Here is a 6,000-nt window from a genome sequence, read left to right as displayed (position 1 = left end):
TATATATGTATACAATTTAGGTCAGAGCATTTTTTTTTGTCTGGATTGCTCGCCATCAAATCTGACTGAGCACAAATTCTTCTGCAAACAAGAACAAGGAACTGTTTGACTCTCAAGATGTGCAGAGCTAATCAAAACCTGCTGTACATGACACACACTCACCTAGAGACCAGTGTGTCCTTGCGTCCACGTTCAACAGGCTCCGGAGTAGCTATCGGTGCTCCTTTCAATACAGATAGCTGCTGACAATGTGGGCAGTTTAAGTTAAGACAAAATTTAAAAAAAAAAACGATTTTGGTTGATGCTGGTGTTTTGACGTTCCTCCAATTTTTTTTCATCTTACTTGCTTTAATTTGGTTTAATTTAGTTTAGTGGTCTTCTGCTGTAAATAAATGTTATCCTCAGTCAGTCTGGTGGGCTGAGGATACTCTTGTTGGGGTTACAAGAGCAGAGCAGTCTGAAATTAAACATTTTTCAAAATTTTTTTAAATCTTCATCCGCCCAAAGGGTATGAATACATTTGCAAGGTACTGTAAGTGAGGATCTACAATATCATTTTGCACAGATGCAGTGTGGCGGGAAAGCGAAACGTAACAAGGATCCGCGGATGTGTCCATCATCTCATCCAGCTTCCCACCTCATCCCAGCTGCTTCCATTTCTCTTCCCGATCGCCATCTCCTGTCAAACTCCTGCATTATCCAATCAGAGCAGAGGGAAGCTGCAGAAACAGCAGCTGTATGGCAGAGATGAGGTGCCATAAAACACAGAAGGCCGAAAGAGGAAGTTGAAGGGGGGTCTGGTGCGTTATTGCCACACAAACACACACAGACACACACCGGTTCCTGGGAACTAGGAACTTCTCACGGGAGGTGAAGGTGCGCCGGGAGGTGGAGGGGGGGTGGATTAGTGTGGAAGTTTTTTCTTTTCTTTGTTTTCTTTGGCTTGAACCTGCATTGCATATTGTCTCAAGTCTACAGCATCACCTTAGATGACTTTCCTCTCAAGATGTGGCATGTCTACTTCAAAAATAGCTGAGCTGAGATCTTGTGGGTGTCAGGAAGGCGTGAGAAATATTTATACATGTTCACAAATATACGATTAGGATTAGAGGAGAGAAATCAGACCCAAAGTTAGGAGGTTAAAAAAAACAAAAAAAACAAGAGGCTTGTAAATCTCCGTCACATTTGTCACATTCACAGAAAGGTTAACAGCGCAATGAGTCACAGCCCGGTCAAAAAACACACCTCTGCATTACAAGTGAACAGGTTCCGATATAGGTCAGGATCCTGGTTAACGTGGCTCTCAAAGGTTTACACACTTGTGCTGGCTTGCACTTTTTTGCGCTGTAAAACATGAGACCGTAAGATTTCTGTTTACAAAAGAACAGAACCTGACCAAAGTGTTGGACACACAAAAAATTTAAGAAGAAAATTGAGAAAAATATGAAAAAGAATAACAAAGATACATCCTAATGTGAAGAGGCAGGTTATTTCACTTTAGGTGCAGCAAATGGCGAAAGTCAGATCGCCTCTGTTCATTAATCTGCTCCTCAGAGCATAGAAGAGTGTCTGATCTTTGTGACCTTATGGGAGTGTACAAAGTTTGAGAGTTTGACAGGTATGTGGGTGCAAATGCTTTTAATGGTTCAAAAATCAACAATAAACTCTTAAACTAAATGCTAAAATGAACTTTTATGATAAAGTCAGTATAAAAGGGCCAGGACAGGTGCTTAAGTGTTCCAGTCAGAAGTGAAGCTGCTTCATTTTGGATGAGTTGAAAACCAACAAACAAACAAAAAACAGAGACAGGGAAATACCAAAATAAAGGATGTTAAAATAGTACATTGAAGAAGAAATTAGATTTTCAAAATAAAAGAAAATGTGTTTTTTGTCAGTTGCATTTATCTGCTTGGTGAAGGAAAGTGTGTTGTAAAAGATAACACCATCAGTTTACAACAGTTTTATTTCAATTAAATTAAGAAATCCAAGTGATGAGAGCACAACGTAAAAAATTTCAGACAGTCAAGCAACGTGTTCAGTGGAGATTCGGTGCACTCTTAGAGGGTGGCATAGAGAATCGTGAACATAAAATAAAAATGAAAGTAAAAATAATGATGTCACTTTAAAATCAAATCAAATTGAACCTTTGAGAACCCCACAGGGAAGAAAGGCTGTGGAAGATGATGAGAACTCAAGCAAAAAGACGGCCGTATCGCTTTATACCTTTAATGTGAAGTATGCCCAGGACAATTCAAACAAAAACAAGAAAAGAAAAATACAAAGAATTAAAAGGTTCAATATCTGTGTTGCAAAAGTGTGCACTACAAGTAACAAGTACAACAACGGTACTTTTTGAAACACCTGTTCATCCAGCCTCACCATTAAGGAGGAGTCCATCAGCATCCCACATCTTCACTCCATCACACTTGCAAACACTATCTTTCGAACACTCACCTCATCCATCATTTCCTAAAACAACTTATTTCGACATTTGTTTAAACAATGACGGTGCCCATTCATGGCAGGGGCACACACTCACACATACAGACACACGCATGCAATGTGAAGCTGTTTGGCTGGGAGAAAGTAATGGCTCATGTGTGAATTCCAGCCATGCCTGTCTTTTAGCAGCTTGTGAATTTATGATACAATTAGCCCTGGAAGATGAGCGCTGCGCCCTCATTTTACACTCCATGACTTGTGGCGTGCGAGTTAAGAGTGCAAAAAAATGCAGACGAGCATGGGCTGGAGGGCCCAGCGTGTTACACTGACCGGTCTCTGGCCCTGGACCCAATAGAAAAATCTTTATTTATATCCATTAACATTTTTGCAAAGTTTTGCATAGACTTCAATGTATTCTTAGAGCTGGGCATTGATGTGATATTTAAAGTGTTTCTGTCTGTGCACACATGTTCGCAAACATGCTTCCATACATTTCCATACATAAATATGAAATGTACAGATATTTTAAATATATACATTTGGTGGAAATAATAGTTTTTAGCGTCTTTAGAAAACAGGAAGATAAGGTTGAAGGCTGCGGTTTTCTTGTAGTCTTTGTGTGGACTTGCCGGTCCACCTCCTATTCCGACCAGTGTAAATGAGACAACAACCCTCAAGAGATTTTTCTGTATAAATGAAAAATTAAATATAACAGCAGCAGTGTCGTCTGCAATCTTTAGGAGTCCGCTGATCAAACGGGTCGACAAGAGAGAAGCAGGAGAAGAGATTTATTTATGCGAATTAAGCATTTTACATCTAATACACAGAATAAAACAACTGAGAAGGAGTATTCGCTTTTGAAATATACACATTTTTTTCAAATTTAATTTCCAATTTATTAAAAAGGGATGGCGAAGATGACATATTTTTGTCAGAGGAAAAATCTTGACTTGATTTGCAGAAAATAAACCTTCATTTAACCAGCTATTTTAATGTTTCCACTGGTATTTTGAGAATTTATCTTTGATTCTGAGCTTCAAGTCTCCACAGAACCTCCATCAATCAGTAATATTATATCAAACGTTACTGTACTTTCTTTCATAACTAATCTCAGCCTGTGTTTTACCGAGTCTTTGTTCAGGGTAGAGTTATTCAGTCGAGGTCTGAGCAGTCTCCTTAAAAACGGCTGTGAACTGGAAGCGATCACCTGCAGTGGTCTTGAAATGAATCAGACACAGACTCAAGCATCACCACACACTTGTGGTGTACACCAGCACTTTTTTCACACAACGTGGGAGTAGGAGTGGGTAAAACGGGGGGTTTATGGTGCCGCTGCTTGTGAAATCATTTAAAGTCCTCTTTAGCTTGGCCTGTGTCTCTGTAAATATTTACTGCAACATTTTTTTTTTTTACAGTTTGTGGTCCAGGTTATGTAAGACGATATGGTGATTTTGGACTAAGCTGACCCGAAGCCACAGAGCAGTTAATATCACCACCCTGTATTACATTAATCATTCAAGGGTTTGTGACTTCCTCATCGAAATTTCAGTTAGAGGAGCCCACAAAAATAACACCAACTCAAACAGTTAAGCTGCTTCGCAAAAGTATTCAAACACGGTGAACCTTTCTCAAATTTCATCACATTGCCACCGCAGATTTTGGTATTTTTTGTTGGGGTTTGATGTGATAAACCATCACAAGCAGAATATAGCAAACTGAATGAAAAATCTACTTTCAATTTTCTTTTCTAAATAAAAATCTGAAAAGGTGTGGCATTTATTTAGCCTTTTTATTTTATTTTGCAATCTCCAAAATAAAACCTACTACAAATGAATTGCCTTCAAAAGTCAGCTAAGAAGTAAACAGAGTTCCTCGGCGTCGTTAAATAATCTCAGTGTAAATGCAGCTGGCCTCAGAGGTTTGCTGCAGAAAATTAGTGGGGAAAACACAGCAGACAGGTCAGGATGAAAGTATTAGATTAGTTTAAGATGAGGTTGTTTATACTGGGGAGAAAGAAAAAAAAAAACTGGCGAGGTCTGCACATAACCTGACCAAAGAAGGTGGTGGCTGCATCTTGCTGTAACGATCATTTTATTCCCCGGGAACACTGGCTAAACACAGGACGGTCCAGAAATAAATCTTATTAGTGGTTTGCAGACGACTCGAGACTGGAGGAAAGGCTAACAGTCCAGCGGGACAACAGCACTAAACACACAGCCGCAGCTACAACGAGATGTCAGAACGTCCTCATAAAAGTCTAGGCCTAAATCCAATCGAGATTTGTTGGAAAGCAGCGATGCTTACAGGCGTTTACTATCCGGTCTTATTGAGCTTGAGTTATTCTTGCAAATAAAAGTAGGTTAAATTTAATGCAATAATTTCCCTCTGTAATAATTTCCAACTTTGTAACTGCGCACTACTTTCTGTTGGCCTACATAAAAAATCCAGTTGACGTGTTCTGATGTTTGTGTTTGTAACATGAGCAAATATGAAATAAGAGTTTGGAATACTTTCACGTGGTCATGAGCTAAGTCCCTACCAGGAAAAAAAAAAAAAGAAAAGATCCGTCGAATTATATTCATGCTGCAAGTTAATCTTTGCTTTTTTTTATAATCTGCTCAGGATATTCCAATCTGAGGTGCCTCCATTGATCTGAAGCGAACCCATCCTCTGAGAAGTGACCATGTGGCTGAGCGGAGTGTTTGAGCGATGTAGAGATTTCATAACCACGCCGGTGCTTCATCCCTCGATGTGGTTACGTGCTGCAGTTCAGCCGGGAGCTGTTTGTGACCGAGGGAGTTGGGAACGAGGGTGGTGTTTTTGCATGCATGCGTGTGGGTGGAGAGCATAAACCTTGCAGGACCCAGATTGCACTGCTGGGGATGTTATTTTCCCACAGCGTGGTATAAATAGCCCGCTGGTGTGGGGTGATGGCGGGCATGCCGGGGCGCTCAAGGGAGGATCCCATCCACACACAACAGCAGCACATTCCTGTCCACCTGGCCCTGCCACAGGTCAGCTTACAGGATGTGTTCATATTCAGACACCCTTTCTCTATTCTGCTCCTCCTTCTCACCTGTTCAGTCACCCCTCGGCTCCTCAAGACGTCCGCCATCGGGGGACGTCTCCGCCAGCGTCATGTCATGCCATGGCGGTCACTGACTCTCCACCTTTTGACCGTCGTGGAACGCTGTGACGCAAAAGTTTCACCCATGGACGCTTGGCTTGGCTTCTGGCACAAACATACTGATACAGTTCCGTCTTCCCAGCAGGAAACTGTCAGACACTAAGTCAGTGTATCAAGCTCTGGACCATGCTCTTCACTGTGCATGAGTATGACCTTTCGCAGATGCCCTGAGATGCGTGTTAGTAGATTGTACAAACAGAGTAAATCACCTTCAGACTAAATTGCCTGAAGTTGAATCTGAGAATTTTTACGTTTTTTTTTTTTTTTTGTTTTTTTTCAGATTTATGAGTTGGCTGCAATCTGTTTAATAAACATTGAAGCTGAAGCTCTTAAAAAAAACTTCCACAGGTATGTTTGCCTTCACTGGAGAT

Source organism: Poecilia reticulata, linkage group LG4 (genome assembly GCF_000633615.1).
Source record: "Poecilia reticulata strain Guanapo linkage group LG4, Guppy_female_1.0+MT, whole genome shotgun sequence".
NCBI classification, from domain to species: domain Eukaryota; kingdom Metazoa; phylum Chordata; class Actinopteri; order Cyprinodontiformes; family Poeciliidae; genus Poecilia; species Poecilia reticulata.
Note: the sequence above shows the minus strand (reverse complement) of the source record.